This window comes from Oryctolagus cuniculus, chromosome X, assembly GCF_964237555.1.
Source record: "Oryctolagus cuniculus chromosome X, mOryCun1.1, whole genome shotgun sequence".
NCBI lineage: Eukaryota > Metazoa > Chordata > Mammalia > Lagomorpha > Leporidae > Oryctolagus > Oryctolagus cuniculus.
In genome coordinates, this window is record NC_091453.1 from 26,809,933 (window position 1) to 26,826,974 (window position 17,042).

At 46.4% G+C, this 17,042-nt stretch overlaps 1 protein-coding gene across 1 annotated transcript in view; it reads left to right on the forward strand.

The window, feature by feature from the left end:
- The first annotated feature begins 10,333 nt into the window (after positions 1-10,333).
- The window catches only part of USP9X (ubiquitin specific peptidase 9 X-linked), a 192,968-nt gene continuing 186,259 nt past the window's right edge, over positions 10,334-17,042 (forward strand). The window contains exons 1-3 of the mRNA XM_070067484.1: positions 10,334-10,579; positions 15,113-15,172; positions 16,785-16,967. The gene's annotated coding sequence lies outside the window, so the exon portion shown is untranslated. The remainder of the gene's footprint in view (positions 10,580-15,112; positions 15,173-16,784; positions 16,968-17,042) is intronic.

A 17,042-nucleotide genomic window follows, 5' to 3' on the forward strand; every position in this document is an offset into this window, starting at 1 on the left:
CTCCTGGCCCTGGGGGATGGAAGCCTCTAGAAACAATAGAGAGATAGGGAAAGAGAATGCTTGTGTCTCTGGGGCTTCCTTAGCTTGAGGGACCTGTTCCGATGACCCTCGTGTTCAAGTTGCCAGTTGTGAAGCAAAGCAGCGCAAGGCGGCGAATTAAAGGCAATCTTTAATTTTGCTCACAAATTGCAAGGGTGAGTGAACTCACATAGCAGTTCTCACCTGGTGCAAGAATGCATTGTATTGATGTTCAGTCACCGGAAAGTAATTCTTCGCATTGGAGTTATTCAGCGGATGATGACAATAAGCATTGATCAATCCCTTTCCATGTATTTTCTACTGAACTTGTTTTTTGGAAAGGTCATTTCCATTGTGACATAATGAAACTCATCGATTCTAGATTCTACCTTCATTACCCTAAAGGGAAAGGAGAAGCTTATCCATTGTCCGAGCCCCCACTGCACCCAGAAAGCATTCCGGGCCGGAGTATGAAATGTCTGCCATACTTTATTTTAAAAATTAATTTTAGGTTCTCATTTTATTTTAGTCTTATTGAATTTTATTTATGAAACAGCCTAGATCCAGGTTGAAATCTTTAAAACAAGATTTGTTTATCGATTTGAAAGCCAAGTAACAGGGAGAGAAAGAGAGATAAAGCTCTTCCACCCACTGGTTCACTCCCCGAATGCCCACAGCAGCTGGGACTGGGCCAAGCCAAAGCCAGGATGCAGGCGCTCCAGCTGGATTTCCCATGTGGGTGGCAGGGGCCCACGTACTTGGGACATTGTTGCTTGTCAGGTGCATTACTAAGAAGCTGGATCAGAAGCAGAGAAGCTGGGACTTGATCCCAAGCATTCTGATATGGGATGTGGGCATTCCAAGCAGAGACTTAACCCACTGTGCCCCAACACAGTAGGCATAATTTACAAACATCAGGTTTACTTTAAGTGAGAATTTCGGTGATTTGTAGGACATTACTGAGTTGTGCATGCATCACCACAATCCAGTTTTAGAACATTCTCTTCATGCCAGCCCCAGGCAATCATGGTCTGTCAGATTTGCCTTTTCCAGAATTTTCATAGAAATGGAATCATACACTGTTTTTTCACTTAGTGTAATATTTTCAAGGTTCATTTATTTTGTAGCATGCATCAGTACATTATTCATTTTTTAAAAAAGATTTGTTTATTTGAAAGGTAGAGTTACAGACAGAGAGACAGAGGCAGAGAGAGAGAGAGAGGTCTTCCATCCACTGGTTCACTCCCAGATGGCCACAGTGGCTAGAGCTGGGACAATCCAAAGCCAGGAGCCAGGAATTTCTTCCAGATCTCCCTGGTGGGTACAAGGACCCAAGGACTTGGGCCATCTTCTACTGCTTTCCTAGGCCATAGCAGAGAACTGGATTGGAAGTGGAGCAGCAGGGACTCGAACAAGCATCCATATGGATGCAGGCACTGCAGGCAGCAGCTTAACCCACCATGCCACAAACATCGGCCCTTGTACCATTATTTTCATACCTACCGGCAATATATTTAGATTATCAATTTTCCACATTCATGCCAGCATTTGTTACTGTCTCTTTGATTCTAGCCATCCCATAGCCATGAAGTTTCTCATTGTGCATTTTGATTTGCATTTCCCTAATTATAATGGTGTTGAACATTTCTCACATGCTTATTAGTTGTTTGAACTTATATGTTATATCTTTGGTGAAATACCTGTTGAAATCCTTTGCTCATATGGGCACAGTTTCAAGTCCTGGATGTTCTACTTCCAATCCAGCTCCCTGCTAATGACCTGGGAAAGAGCAGAAGATGGCCCAGGCACTTTGGGCCCCTGACACCCATGTGGGAGACCTGGATGGCACTCCTGGTTCCTGGCTCCTGGCCAGCCCAGCTCTGGCTGTTGTCATTTGAGGAGTGAACCAGCAAATGGAATCTCTCTCTCTCTCTCTCTCTCTCTCTCTCTCTCTCCCTGTAACTGCCTTTCAAATAAGCAAATAAACTTTTTTTAAGCAAATAAAGTTCTTTGCTTATTTTTAGGAAAAATATTTATATTTTCATTTTTTATTTGAGAAGCAGAAAACGTTCACCCATCCCGTGTGCTGATTCACTTCCCAAAGGCTTGCAACAGCCAGGGCTGGGCCAGGCCAAAGCCAGGAGCCCAGAGCTCAGTGCAGGTCTGTATCATGAGTCATTTACCTGCTGCCTCCCAGGGCACACATCAGCTGGAAGCTGAATTGGAAGCAGAAGGCCGGGACCCAAACCAGCCACTCCACATGTGATCCAGATGTTCCAAGTGGTGACTTAGCCACTGTGCCATAGGTCTGCTCCCTCTCTTCATTTTTCACTGGGTTGTTTGTCTTTTTAATATTGAGTTGTAAAGGTTCTTTATTCTGGGGTTGAAATTTAGAATGAATCTATACAACCTTTCTGGAATGAATTGGGGGACATTCTGTTTTATATGCCATAGAATTTTTTTTTTTTTTTTTTTTTTTTTTTTTGCATATCCCACCAGCCGACATCCAGTGTCTGAGAAATGCCAGTATAAAGCCCTGGCCAGGCTGTCCCCGTGGTGCAGTAGGCTAATCCTCCACCTGCAGCACCTGCATCCTATATGGGCACCAGTTCCAGTCCCGGCTGCCCCTCTTTCGATCCAGCTCTCTGCTATGGCCTGGGAAAGCAGCGGAAGATGGCCCAAGTCCTTGAGCCCTTGCACCCGTGTGGGAGACCTGGAAAAAGCTCCTGGCTCCCGGCTTGGGATCGGTGCAGCTCCGGCCATTGTGACCATTTGGGGAGTGAACCAGCGGATGGAAGACCTTTTTCCCTGTCTCTCCCTCTCATTGTCTGTAACTCTACTTCCAGATAAATAAACAAAATCTTAAAAAAAAAAAAAAAAAAAGGTCTGACCATCATAACCCTGCTTTGAACAATTCTGAAGGGGTTGTTTGAACTCCAGAACTCCCTGTAAGCTCAGCCAAGTGTGCCCCCAAGCCTGGGTTGAAGCTGGACTTCTCCCTCTTCCCAACCTTGCCTTCTTCCCTACCTTCTACATGTGTTGATCCCAAGAGCACTTCTTAAACATCCTTCATGTGTCGGCCCCTGAAGAAACCCATCTTCAACCAGCAGCTTCATCTTAGCTCCCCAAACAGTATCATGTCTCTTGTGCCCACGTATCCTCTCTTGCGGATTGGCCCAGAAGAGAGCACCTGACCGCTGATGGGCCAATCAGAGCTTTTCTCTGGGGAGGGTGGTGTTGAACTGAGAATCCGAGGGACTAAGTCACTGTCGCTGTCAGGTGCAAAGCTGGGAAATAACAGATAGAACAGAGTAGCACGGTATGTCTGGGTGCTCACTCTTTGTGTCTCTCCAAGGGAGCCTAGAACCATTGTCAAGCCTTGCCCAATACCTTGGGAATAGGGCCCTCAGGTTTTTTTTTATGTTAATGATTGATGATTTTGTTGCGTACACATAGAGCAATGAACCGTGCTGTACCAGCTTGTCGGGATTGCTTTGTGCAAACATCAGAATTGATAGTGTGCACCTAATGGGAACCAGCTGTACAGCCAGGCTCTGCAGGAAGGTTAAGGGAGCGTGAACGTCTGTCCTCTCGGCCACACTTCCCTCTACCCTTGAGATGGTGGCCGTTTGTCTTCTCCACACTACAGTGAGTCTGCTGAAATCCTAGGATCTTAGCAAGCCAGACCAGAAAATAACAAGTGGCAACCTGAGGACGGTGAAACCTTTACCCTGACAATCACTTTTGTCCCTCCAGCTGACCTGCCACAGGAGCTCAGGACACACCCAGATGTTCTAGAATCATCTTGATTACACGTGTCGGTGCTATCCCCAAGGGAATTTTTCACCTGGGACCCCTTTAAATCTCTTCTCGATTACCTAAAGTGTGTTCAAGAAAAGCGAATGGGTTTTAAGGTCAGCCTGGGCTAAAAGTGTTAGGAAGGCAATGGTTTCCAAAAGAACATAGACATTCTTCACGCTCTTTATGAAATGATGGTCATGACAATGGACAGAAACTAAAACAGGGCCCCAAAAACCCACTCCATTAAACGAGCTGTTTACCATTCTGTGCAACTTAGGGACTAAATGGATCTAAAAATAAAATCCAAAATGATGAGAAATTTCAAGCAACACAGTGAACAAATGGTCATGTTCACTTTGGAATTGTCATTTGACAGAATAGCATGTAGATATTAAGCATATTTATGGACATGAGTTCGTAATAATTTCTTTTTTTGCACATTTTCTGTAGTGAACATGTTTCACTTTTGTAACTGTAAAAACCAATAAACTGTATTTAAGTAGAAAGAGATCTGAGTTTTGTCTCTTTCTCTGTTAGTCAGCTTTTTCTTACTACAACTGAAATATATGAGAGGATTTCTTGGGAAGAATAGAGGTTTATTTTGGCTTATGGTTTTGGAGGTTTGCAGTCCCGTATCAGGCTGGTGTCTGATTCTAGTCTGGTGTCTGATGAGGGCGTTGGATGCAGAAACAAGTGGGGAGAGGCAATCTCCCAGGGAGCTAGGAAGCCAAGGGAGAACATCTGGGCCAAACTTGGCTTATATAACCAACCCTCTCCTGAGAACTACCTTCTGAGGGCAAGCTCCTAATGACCTAAAGACCTCCCACTAGGTCCACCTCTCAGATGCCATAATTGGATCAAGCCTCCACCCCTAATCTATGAACCATTAACATTAATTCATCAACTTTTAACACAAGTCTTTGGAGTTTAAATGTCTGCATGAGCTGGAAAGCCAAGTCAAGTTCAAACTCTAGCACTCTCCAAAGATGGATCTGAATTGAAATGTCAGTAAGTCACCATTTCCAAAAAGTTAAATGCAAATCCTTGTTATTTCTGCCCTTCCATAATCTCACCCAAGAAAATTTTCAAATTTTCTCCTTACAAACATCAAAAGTATACATCAAATATTTAGGAGAAAATAAATCCAAAAAATCCTATAATAAAATTGTTAGAAACAACCTAAATTCTCAACAAGCTGGGTCTGGTTAAATTAATTGTGGTATGTCCATTAATAAGAATATTATGTGGTTTTAAAAAAGAATAAGAAAGCCTTATTAAGGGATGTGGGGTGATCTCCAAATAATATTCTTAGAAGAGAAAGTGGAGAATTGTGTAAATGATCTGCTTTTCTTTTTTTTTTTTTTTTTTTTTGACAGGCAGAGTGGACAGTGAGAGAGAGAGACAGAGAGAAAGGTCTTCCTTTTGCCGTTGGTTCACCCTCCAATGGCCGCCGCGGCCAGCGCGCTGCGGCCGGCGCACCGCGCTGATCCGATGGCAGGAGCCAGGAGCCAGGTGCTTTTCCTGGTCTCCCATGGGGTGCAGGGCCCAAGCACCTGGGCCATCCTCCACTGCACTCCCTGGCCACAGCAGAGGGCTGGCCTGGAAGAAGGGCAACCGGGACAGAATCCGGTGCCCCGACCGGGACTAGAACCCGGTGTGCCGGCGCCGCTAGGCGGAGGATTAGCCTAGTGAGCCGCGGCGCCGGCCCATGATCTGCTTTTCATAGTGTAAAAAATGCAGTCGTCATGGGCTGCATGTGTGTGTGTGTTTTAAGATTTTATTTATTCATTTGAGAAGTAGAGTGACAGACAGAGAAGGAGAGACAGAGAGAAAGGTCTTCCATCCGTTGATTAACTCTCCAAATGGCCACAATGGCTGGGTTGGGTCAATCTGCAGTCAGGAGCCAGGAGCTTCTTTGGGGTGGAGAAGCCAGAACTCGATCCTGTACTCATAGAGGATGCTGGTGCCACAGGCGGATGCTTAACCTGTTACGCCACAGTCCTTGGCCCCTTGGGTTGCGTTTTTAAAGAAAATTAATACATTTGCTTATATGTTCATAGGCCATCTATACAAGGGAATGCAAGAAAATGGCAGCATTAATTGCTTCCAAGGAGAGACACTTGAGTGTCACAAGGGACAGAAAAGAATGTGTACTTTATATCCTTTTGTACTTTTTGGCTTTGGTACAATGTGAATTTATTACCTGTACTTTAAAATTTTACATTGATAGTCTCAAAAGAGAAGTCATTAAATAATTCGAATGGTAATAAGAATTTTTTTATTTCTCAGAGCTCTTCAGAGTTTCTCCTCTCTGCACCTGGACCACGAGCTACTTTAAAATATGGGCCATCGGGGCCGGCGCTGCAGCATAGCAGGTAAAGCCTGCGCCAGCAGCATCCCATATAGGCTCCAGTTTGAGCCCTGGCTTCTCAACTTCTGAACCAACTCTCTGCTATGGCTTGCGAATGCAGCAGAAGATGGCCCAAGTGCCTGCATCCCTGCCCCCACGTGGGAGACCCAGATGAAGCTCCTGGCTCCTGGCTTTGGACCGGCCCAGCTCCGGCCATTGCAGCCATTTGGGGAGTCAACCAGCAGATGGAAGGCCTTTCTCTCTGTCTCTGTCTCTGATTCTGCCTCTCTCTCTGCCTCTGCCTCTCTGTAACTCTGCCTTTCCAATAAATAAACAAATCTTTAAAAAAAAAAAAAGACCATCACTTTTCAATTTAAATCAATACATTAAATAATAGAATAAAGGCCATCAGTGTTTATATGGTTTGTGCTTTTAGCATCTAGCTCATGGCCCAACATATAATTTATCTGATTTAAGCGACATAATAAGGTTGTCTTGAGCAGACTAGGCTAGGCTAGGCAGCAAACAAACAAACAAACAAAACAAAAACAAAAACCCGGAAATGTTAGTGACTTCACACAACAAATGTTTGTTTTCTCACTTAGTCTACATGGATCAGATGGATCTCCTCCAATAGTGGCTAAGGGATCTGGGTTGCTTCCATTTTGCAGCTTAGCCATCTTGAAGTTTCCTTCCTGCCTCACAAAAATAAGAGAGAGGGTATGGGGACTTCCTGTCTGCTCTCACCTACCTCAGGCTAGAAATCACCAGTTCTGTTCACACATTGATGATAACTCGCTTAGGTGGTTCCAACTTAGCCACAAAGGAGCCTGGGAAATATAAGTAAGCACACGGATATCCGTGAGCGTGGTCCTGCCCAGATAAGGGGATTGCCAGTAGCCTTCTTTCGTTGATGTGGAACTAGAAAAACCAAGACACTAACTGATTTATCCAGAGATTCCTGGTTTATTACTCTGCATGGATAAAGCAACCAACCAACCTGAGATCTTGAAGTGACTCTTCTGCCATTGGTTGAAATAAACCAGTTAGACAAGATGACATAGTTTCTGCTCTGGTCTGAGTGCTTGTGCTCTCCAAATCTAATGTTGAAATTAATTGCCATTAGAGCAGTATTAAGAGTTTCGAGCTTTCAGAAATGTTTAGGTCGGGGCCAGCACTGTGCCACAGTGGGTGGGGGTGGGGCTTTCCACTAGCGTTGTGGCACAGCAGGTTAAGCCACCACGTCAGCATCCCATATCAGAGCAGCAGGTTGAGTCCCACTTCTGATGCAGCAGCTGCTCTACTTCTGATCCAACTTCCTGCTAATGCACCTGGGGAAAGCCGCAGAGGATGGACCAAGTACTTCGGCCCCTGCCACCCACATGGGAGACCCAAATGGGGTTCCAGGCTCCTGTCTTCAACCTGGCCTAGCCCTTGCTCTTGCAGCCATTTGGGGAGTGAACCAGTGGGTGGAGGATTGATCTCTCTCTCTCTCTCTCCCCCAACCCCCACCGTCATTCTGCCTTTCAAATAAATAAATATTTAAGAAAATAAGAAGTGCTTAGGTATGAGGGCTTTGCCATTATGCATGGGCTAATGTCATTATTGCAGGCGCTCTCCCTCTCTCCCTCCTTCTCTTGACTTCATCCAACATTATCAGAGTAGGAAGGAAATTAAACTCAACCTCCACCTCATACCATGCACAAAAATTATTTCAAGGTGAAATAGCACAACATTATCTGAAGTATAAATACTATGCAGTTAAAGAAGTGGGTATACTTTGAACCCTCCTGCGAAGATGGTTAATCTTCTAAAGTACTTAGAAGCCTTCTCATTGGGTAGGTTGTTTGACCTTTATGTTATTTCAAGGTCTCAGAATGCTGTGTTATCCTAAAATTCCAGTGTAGGTAAGCTATATGCTAACATGAACAACTTTATCTTCTGTCCTCAAATTGTTTTCTTAATAAAACATACAAATGATGAGAAATGAAATCCAAGTCATACATCAGAGAATTCTTTTTTAAACACTTATTGATTTCCCTAATCATAAAAGTAATAAATATTTACTGCATTTATTTTCTTTTACTTTGCTCTTTTGAGAAAAGCTTAATACAGAATGAACAGAGGAGGGGCCGGTGCTGTGGCCTAGCGGGTAAAGCCGCTGCGTGCAGTGCTGGCATTCTATATGGACGCCGGTTCAAGTCCTGGCTGCCCACTTCTGATCCAGCTCTCTGCTATGGCCTGGAAAAGCAGTGGAAGATGGCCCAAGTCCTTGGACCCCTGCACCCCTGTGGGAGACCCGGAGGAAGCTCCTGGCTCCTGGCTTCGAATCGGCACAGCTCCGGCCGTTGCGGCCATCTGGGGAGTGAACCAGCAGATGGAAGACCTCGCTCCCTGCCTCTCCTTCTCTCTCTGTAACTCTGACTTTCAGATAAAATAAATAAATCTTTTTTTAAAAAAAAAAAAAAGGAAAGAAAGAACAAAGAAGAAAAAATGTTTCCCATAATTCCAATGCTGAGAGATCATCATTTCAAATGTATTGGTTAATATGGTTTAATTCTCTCTCCTCCATCCACAAATCTTCTTAGCTTAGTCTACCTTATGCAAGGTACAAATTCTCCCTCAATAGAATGTACCATCAAAGTCATTGCAGGTGCTTTCTGTTTTTCCCCCCCTCCTGATATTTATTTTATTTACTTGATGGCAGAAAGAGCGAGAAAGAGAGAGAGAGAATCTTCCCTCCAGTGTTCACTCCCCAAAAGGTTGCAATGGTTGCAACTGGGCCAGGTGGAAGCCAGAAGCCAGGAACTCCACTGGGGTCTCCCACATGGGGTGCAGGAGTCCAAGTACTTGGGCTGTCATCTTCTGTCTTCCCAGGCCCATTAGCAGGGAGCTGGATCAGAAGCAGAGCAGCCAGGACTCTACCCAGTGCTCTGATCTGGGATTCTGGCATCGCTGGTGGCAGCTGAGCCCACTCCACCACAATGCCAGCCACGCCCCCTTCCAGGTGCTTTCTTCAATTGGAGAGCCAACCTCCCGTGAGATGAACGTGGCTCACCGATAGAATGCTAAAGCCCAGCAGTTACACCGTCACAGATACTGGAGCACTTCCTTCAGATAAACTCTCAGAAGTGGAACTACTGCGTGATGAGCCGATGTTGCCAATTACCTGCCAGGGAGGTCTACGCTGATGAAGCCATTTCGCATCAGCCACGCTTCATTGCAGTGTGTTCTGAGCTTTCAAGCACATGCTGTAAAGATGGTGATGCAGAGGAGGATGTCCCCCTTATTCTTTGTTAACTAGAAAATAGATCGGAGAAGCTTCTGGGTTATGGCGCCACAGATGAGAGAAGAGGATGTTATTCTGGCAGCTCTCATGTTTGAAATTTATGTCCCCCCAAGACCTTCCGTTTTTTTTTTTTTTTTTTCCCATGATGCCAAGTCGTGTTCGTGCATTAATTCATTCAGTTCAAAATTTGAGTATGTATTTTGTACATAAGCTCTAAACATCTGCTAAGCTGAAAAATAATTCCTTCAAATGAGGGAATTCACAACCACAAGGGCATTTAGTAGTTCCCTAGGTACTTTCCCTTCCATTTTGTCATTTGGACCATACAAATGCCAAGTGAGCGCAACTCTGCCCATTTCAAGCGAGGAGAGAGAGGTTTGCCTAAGGTTACACATTACCTCTGAGCCCCAGCCAGGACTCAGAATCCTGCAAGCTTCTCATAGGCGTGCATTCCGAGTTCTGAGCTAGGGGACCGCAGAATGGAGGAGCTACTTCAAAATGGCTGCTGCGGAGCTGGTGATGTCACTTTGGTTATCTTGGCAATGGACACATGGCTGAATTGTGCTCGGGCCGCTTTGCTGAAGGCTGAGAACTTCACTTCCTAGAAGCCCCTCCCTTGTAGGATTCCGGGTTAGAGTTGGCCAGACGAGAAACTTGTGCGAGAATCGCAGGGCGGAAGGCGAGCTGCAGTCGCTGCCCTTGGCAACTTTCCGGTCAGATGGAGTGAGTGACAGAGACAGGGGTGCCCCACAGCTCCTGGCTTATCCTGCTCGCCTCGGCTCCCCCTCCCAGCTCACATTTCCTGCTGCTGGCTCTGCTCACCGCCAGCTGCCTCGGGCCCACCACCAGGGGTTTGGCTGTCACCCCACGCAGGCGGGAGCTGTGCAGAGGCCACGGTTTCCCATAAACCTCTCCGTGAACTCCCCCCTTCGTGGGGCCCTGCTTCAGCAGCTGAATGTGCTTGGCTTCTGGAATTTTCCTGCAAGCTCTGATTTGTTCAACTGCACCCGGGCTCCTGGCAGCAGCTAGTGACTCTGTGATCCTGTGACACCCCCTTCCAGACACTCACTTCCCCAGCTCTTCCCACAGCTGTGAAAGACTTTATTCCTAGAATACTCATGGTGAGTCTGCCTCCCTGTCGACATCCTGACCGACAATGGCTTACAGATTTTTACTTTGCTTTACATGAAAAATAGCAAAGGGGAAGAATTGGGGGTGGGGGTGGGGCCTAAGTGGTTAAGGTACATCTGGCATCAGAGTCCCTAAATTTAGTCCTCACCTCTGGTTGCTGATTCCAGCTTCCTGCTAATGCAGACCCTGGGAAGCCATGGTGATGGCTCAGGTGGTTGGTTCCCTGCCACCTGTGTGGGAGATCTGGATGGAGTTTTTTCTGCCTCTCGACCCTTACAGGCATTTGGGGGAGTGAACCAGAGGATGGTGCTCTCTCTCCCTGCCTCTCAAATAAATAAATGTTTAGAAACAATTTTTTTCTGCATTGTAAATCAGAGTCTTATTTGATATTTAGAATCTGCCTATCTCACGTGCTGGATGTATAGACTGGCTGTGTGGAAAATAAGGAAGGAAGATTGTTCAGTGAACAAGTCAAAGATGAATAAGGCATACTTTCCATGTAGACCAAACTAGGACAAGAGATGAGAAAGAAATAACTGGAAAAATATAGCATTCTTTGTCTTGTTTTTATAAGATAAAGAGATGGCCAAGGAGATGGAATTGCTGATGAAACCGTTTCTATGGTCTGGAAAGTTTCCATCAAGTTTTACCAACATTCCTTAGCCTAAGAAAAGGATCTGTCCAATCAGCATCTTCTATGGGTTAAAAGAGGAAGGCGCGATCCTCCCCTGGGAGACCCAGTTCTTTAAACACACATGTGAACAGGAGTAGCGGTCCTTAAGCATTCTAAAACCCAGCAGGGTCATCCCCACATGGATATGGTGGAGGGGCATAGGCAAGGCTTTACCATTAGTAAATGAATATAGCAAAGATCCTTTCTTTTCTGCTCCTTGTCATAGCTCCCTGTCCTTGTAACAAAGACCTGTTCAAACAGCTTCCAATGGAGGAGCATTGTGGAATTCAGCGTTTTCCTTAAGAGCCAGCATCAGCATGGATGGAGACATTCCGGGGCAGTGTTCTTGGGAAAGCCGACTTGCTTTCCGCCTTCCATTCTCACGCACTGAGCATTTTCACCCCATGTCTTGAAAACGTGGCTGCCTCAAGTGGGTGATCACTTTATCAAACAAGACGTGGCTGGCTTTGCCAGTTTCCTCTCCCTCCTCTGAATGACTAAGCCTAGCTCACAGAGCAGTAAAATTTTATTTCCACCATGCAAATAGAGATTGCTTTCTTCTTGGATGCTTTTTAAAAGTCTCCTCCCTCTCATTTGTGCGAAGAGCATCCGTTGATTGCCGTAGCACTACTGCTGACAGCGGACCTGTGCCGCTGGTCAGGTGGGCACGCGTGGGGGCCACGGAGCAGGCTAGACAACCACCAGCTCATCCTCACAGGTGCAGCCACTCCTTGGGACACGCCTCCCACCCCTCACCCTCATCCAGGGATTCATACTCTAGGTTCTACCATTGGTCTCACCTCCACCTTGTTGGGTTAACCTGGAAGAACCCTAGTTCCTTAGGACTTCCGTAACAAGTGACCAGAAAGTGATTGGGTAGTTTCAAACAACAGAAATTTATTCTCTCCTGGTTCTAGAGGCCAGACGTCCCAAACCTCTGGAGGCTGACTGTAATGCTCTCTGCTTTCCTTTTTTCAAATGCATTCATTAATTCACACATTCAATTTGAAAGGCAGAGAGACAGACAGAGATCTCCCATCTACTGGTTCGCTCCCCAAAGGCCCTCAAAAGCCACGGCCAGACCAAATCAAAGCCAGGAGCTGGAACTCAATCTGAGTTTCCCAGGTGGGTGATGGGGACCCAAGTACCTGAGGCATCACGGCTGCCTCGCAAGGTGTGCAGTTGAAATGCTGGTTAAGGTAGCTGCATCCCATATCTGAGTACCTGGGCTGGATTCCTGGGCCCTCACTCCCGAGTCCCTCTTCCTGCTAATGCAGACCCTGGGAGGCAGCAGTGATGGCTCAAGCGTTTGGGTCCCTACCACCCGTGTGGGAGACCCAGATTGAGTTCCTCACTCCTGGCTTCAGCCCAGCCCCATCACAGCCATCATGGGCACTTGGGGAGTCAAAGAGAAGATGGGAGCTTGCCCTCCCTCCCTCCCCCCCCCCTCAAGTGAAAACTGTTTTTGTTTTTGAATGATCCTCATTACCACAAAGGGCTGCATTTAACTCAAGATTCCTGCTAAGGTGGCTCAGCCCAAGTTTCTCTTCCCAGCCCTGTGGTGGCCACATCATTTTTCTTCCACCCTCTTGTTTTAAAAAATATTTTTTTAAGATTTACTTCTTTGTTTGAAAGGCAGAATTACAGAGAAAGAGAGAGAGAGATGTCCATCTGCTGATTCATTCCCCAAATGGCTGCAAAGGCTGGGCCTGGGCCAGGCTGAAGCCAGGAGCCTGGAACTCCATCCGGGTCTCCCACATGGGTGGCAGGGATCCAAGCACGTGGGCCAGCCGGGACTCGAACCAGAGCACATACTGGATTCCAGTGTCAAAAGTGGTGGCTTAATCTGCTACGCCACAACGCCGGCCCCTCTTCCACCCTCTTCTACCTTCATTCAACTTTGCTAGCTTTAGTCTTCCAGCTCCCAGAGCTAGAAATCATTTCTCCCCTTCCCATATTAGCAATTTAGCCTACTCTGGTTACTCCAAATTGACACCTACGTTATCCATCTCACTCCTAGTATAAGGCAGAATCCCCTTTTCTTGGTGGGGAAGGGGAAAGGTCTTTGACAAGCTTCATACTGTTTCAGTTTCTTTTTCTTTTTTTAAAGATTTAATTTTTTTAACTGAAAGTCACAGTTAAACAGAGAGAATGAGAGACGTGGGGGGGGGGGTTCTTCCATTCGCTGGTTCACTCCCCAATTGGCCACACCGGCCAGAGCTGCACCCATCCAAAGCCAGGAACCAGGAGTCTCTTCTGGGTCTCCCACAGGGGTGCAGGGGCCCAAGGACTTGGGCCATCTCCTACTGCTTTCCCAGGCCATAGCAGGGAGCGGGATCGGAAGTGGAGCAGCCGAGTCTCGAACTGGCACCCATATGGGATGCTGGCACTGCAGGTGGCAGCTTTACCCACCATGCCACAGCACTGGCCCCTCAATTTCTTTTTAAAATTTTGTTTTGTTAAGGTGAAATTCACATAACATAAAATAAAACATCATTTTTCTGATACTTTTTTTTATCTTAATGTGATAGCCACACAAAGAGAACAGATTCAGTGTAGTTCATAGATAGAATTCTAAGAATATAATGATATTCCCTCCCATCCTCCCCTCCGCCCTTCCTCCCTCCCTCCTTCCCTTCCTCTCCCTCCCACCCTGCCTGAAATGAAACATCTTAAAGCAAACAATTCAGGGGGCATTTAGTACAGCGATTGCCTCTATCCAGTTTTGAACACTGCAGAAGAAAACCCGGAACCATAGGCCGTCACTCCCTAGTCTGCCCTCCCCCAGCCCTAGGCCAGCACGAATGTACTTTCTGTTTCTATGGATTTGCCTATTCTGGGTGTTTCATATAAATGGAATCAGGCAGGATGTGTTTCGTGTCTGGCTTCTTTCATTCATAATAATGTTTTCAGGATTCGTCCATGTTGTAGCACGGTGTCACCACTGCGCTTCTTTTTACGGCTGAATAATATTCAGTCGTGTGGGTATTGCACATTTCTTTATCCATTCATCTGTTCATGATGAGGTTTGTTTTTAAGCGCTTCTGATTGCAGCGTTTTCTTCATTCGTTCCACAAATAGTTGCTGGGTGATGACTGTGTGCTAGGCGCGGTCGGAGGAGTTGGGGGCTCAGAGCTTGACAAAACAGAAGTCTTGCCCTTCCCGAAGCATATACCCTGGGGGAGGAGACGGAGTATTAATAAGATGAATAACAAAAAACCACACAGGCTGCTAGGTACACCTGCTAAGGAGAAAACCTGAGGCGGGAAAGAAGGGTTAGATGGTGAGTGGGTGAGGCCACACGAGGAGGTTTCTGGGGGTCACTGAGCATTTTCCGTTTCTTGGTTTGGGTGCTGGCTACCTGGGCATTCTCAGTTGTGAACGTCCAGTGAACGGCACACTAAACTTCCGTGCACTTTTCTGTGCGCATGTCACACTTCCATGAATGGCTTTTTTAAGCCAGTGTGTTTTCCTTCCCTTTAAAGGCAGCTTATTGTGGTATTGGTGCTGACTGAAATAAAACTAACTGTGACAAACCAGTTGGCTTGACACCCTTAGGGGTCCAGCTGACCCTGACCCTGACCCTGTGTTTGAGCAGCTTAGGGCTGTCCCCAGAGCACGGTGCTGGTTTCAGCACTATGCCTTTCACTTATGTCCTTCAGGTTTCTGGATCATTCCAGCGCTCTCTGCCTAACTGTAACCGTCAGCAGACAGCCAGTGTTTGCAATGACCATGTAGGCGATTTCAGCTTGCTACCTTATTTCTTTTCAAGCACATTTCTGCCATTATCTTGAGCTCAGTTTTTTTTTTTTTATGCTGATCCTAACAAGAACAAACATTTTCTTTTTAGGGAGAGAGTGGCTATGGGCTCACAGGCATGGAGGAGCACAGCAACAGGCTGTGATAAAAGGTAATTATTTTTTCGAGTGGAAAGAACCACACTTGGCCATCAAGTAAAGAAAATAGTTGAGTTTGTGTCTCCAGAGGTTCTACGGCATAACTCAACTCAATGGAGAGGCAGGTCCCTAATAGGCAGCCAGTCACTGTTAAACTGAGCTGATTTGGGGGAAAGATAGATGAACAATAACACTTGTCCCTAAGTGGAACTCACCTCCCACACATGAATAGTACTTCAGGGTTTGTTCAGACAATTTCTGGGGCCACAGACCCAAGGTAATTTGATTGACTCACACTGTGACAAAGGCCTTTTCATTGTACCAGTGGTTATCATGCCTCCATTGTAACTGAGTTTAGGATGCAAAGGTAGAAATGACATAGACTGAGTAAGACACTGCTGGACAGAGAGGAGGCAGGTTCTCAAGAATGAGATTTAAGAGAAGAAAAGGGGAGGAAATTGAGTCTTAGAAAAGTGGGAACCAGAGGGGACATTTATTAATACAAAGAGGAAGGAAGTTGGCCATGACAACCAAGACGACATGGGTGGAATTTAGTTAAGAGAAGAGACTCCAGAGACACTGATCTTTCTTGGAGATATCTGCATGCAGTTCAGAGAAGCTTCTAGCTCCAGGGATGGGGCTGCCAAAAGATTAATTCTGTCCTGGAGCTAGTGCCAAAAGACATGAGCCGTCTCTCCCCACTAACTCTAAGGCAGCCTGAGGGCGAAGGAAGTTGGAAATGAGCGAGTCTGACTTGCACACGAAGCCGTGTCAGACTCGACTCAGGGAGCAGGCCAAGCTCCTATAAGTCACAGGCCAGGATGACAGCGCTTAGACAATTAGCTGCCTTACGTTTTGGTAAGACCTATGTGGCAGCAGCCAAACCAGAGCAGGTGGAATCCTATATGAAACTGTGCGGTGGTAGCCTAAAGAAGACACAGCCCTTTAATTCTGCAGGTCGTTTGGTAGAAAAGACAGGAGGCCACCATAGGAGACCTTTGTCAAAAACATAGTAGGTTCCTAAAACTCTTCCTAACTCAGGTTCTCCATTACAGAGGGGCGCCATTTTGATATACAGTATTGCGTCTCAATAAATAATCCAAGTAGCTACATAGGAGGAAAGCCCAAGGTAAACATCACAGGTCACCTGATGCTTTTCTTCGAGGACTCTTGCAGTCACTTTTTTTTTTTTTTCTCACCCATGAGCATTCAGACAACACAGCAGTAAGAAAGCCCTTGCACTGTATGGTGCTTCTTGGGAACAGTGTACTCTAGGCGATATTTTACTGTTATTTCCTAAAGTCCTTGCGAGGAGAGATGCGCACAAGGCCCAAGGCGTGCAGAAGGAAGGAGCCCACTAAGGAAGAGGTCACTCTGGAAGCTCCCGGCTGTACCAGCCAGCGTCACTGCCACACTCTGAGGCTCTTATCACAGCCACGTCCAAAGTCGAGCAGATACAGAGTGGCAACTGCAACCCACAAGGACAAAGTCCCAAACACAGGGCTGCCTTCAGAGCTGTGACCTTCAGTCAAGGGACACAGCCGTACTAAGGTGACTCTGCAGGGAGAAAGCCAGGGAAAGAGGTCCCTGCCTTCACTCTCCTCACTCCCTTTTATTTCTCGCTAGGGCTTCCGGTCGGCCAAAGCCAAGCAGGAGCCAGAGGGACGGAGAGCAGGGTGGGCAAGCGTGGAGCATGAATCTGACAGCAACAGAAACTCTGTAGCAGCTCCTGAGAGACGAGGATTTGTTTCATTCGCTGAACCTGCTATACCGCGTCATCGTATCCTTTCACTGTCACAAGCCTTGGAGGTAAGTGGTATTTTCCCTATTTTTGATTTGGGGAAAAAAAAAAGGTGAGCAAGAAATGTTAAATGACTTTGCTAA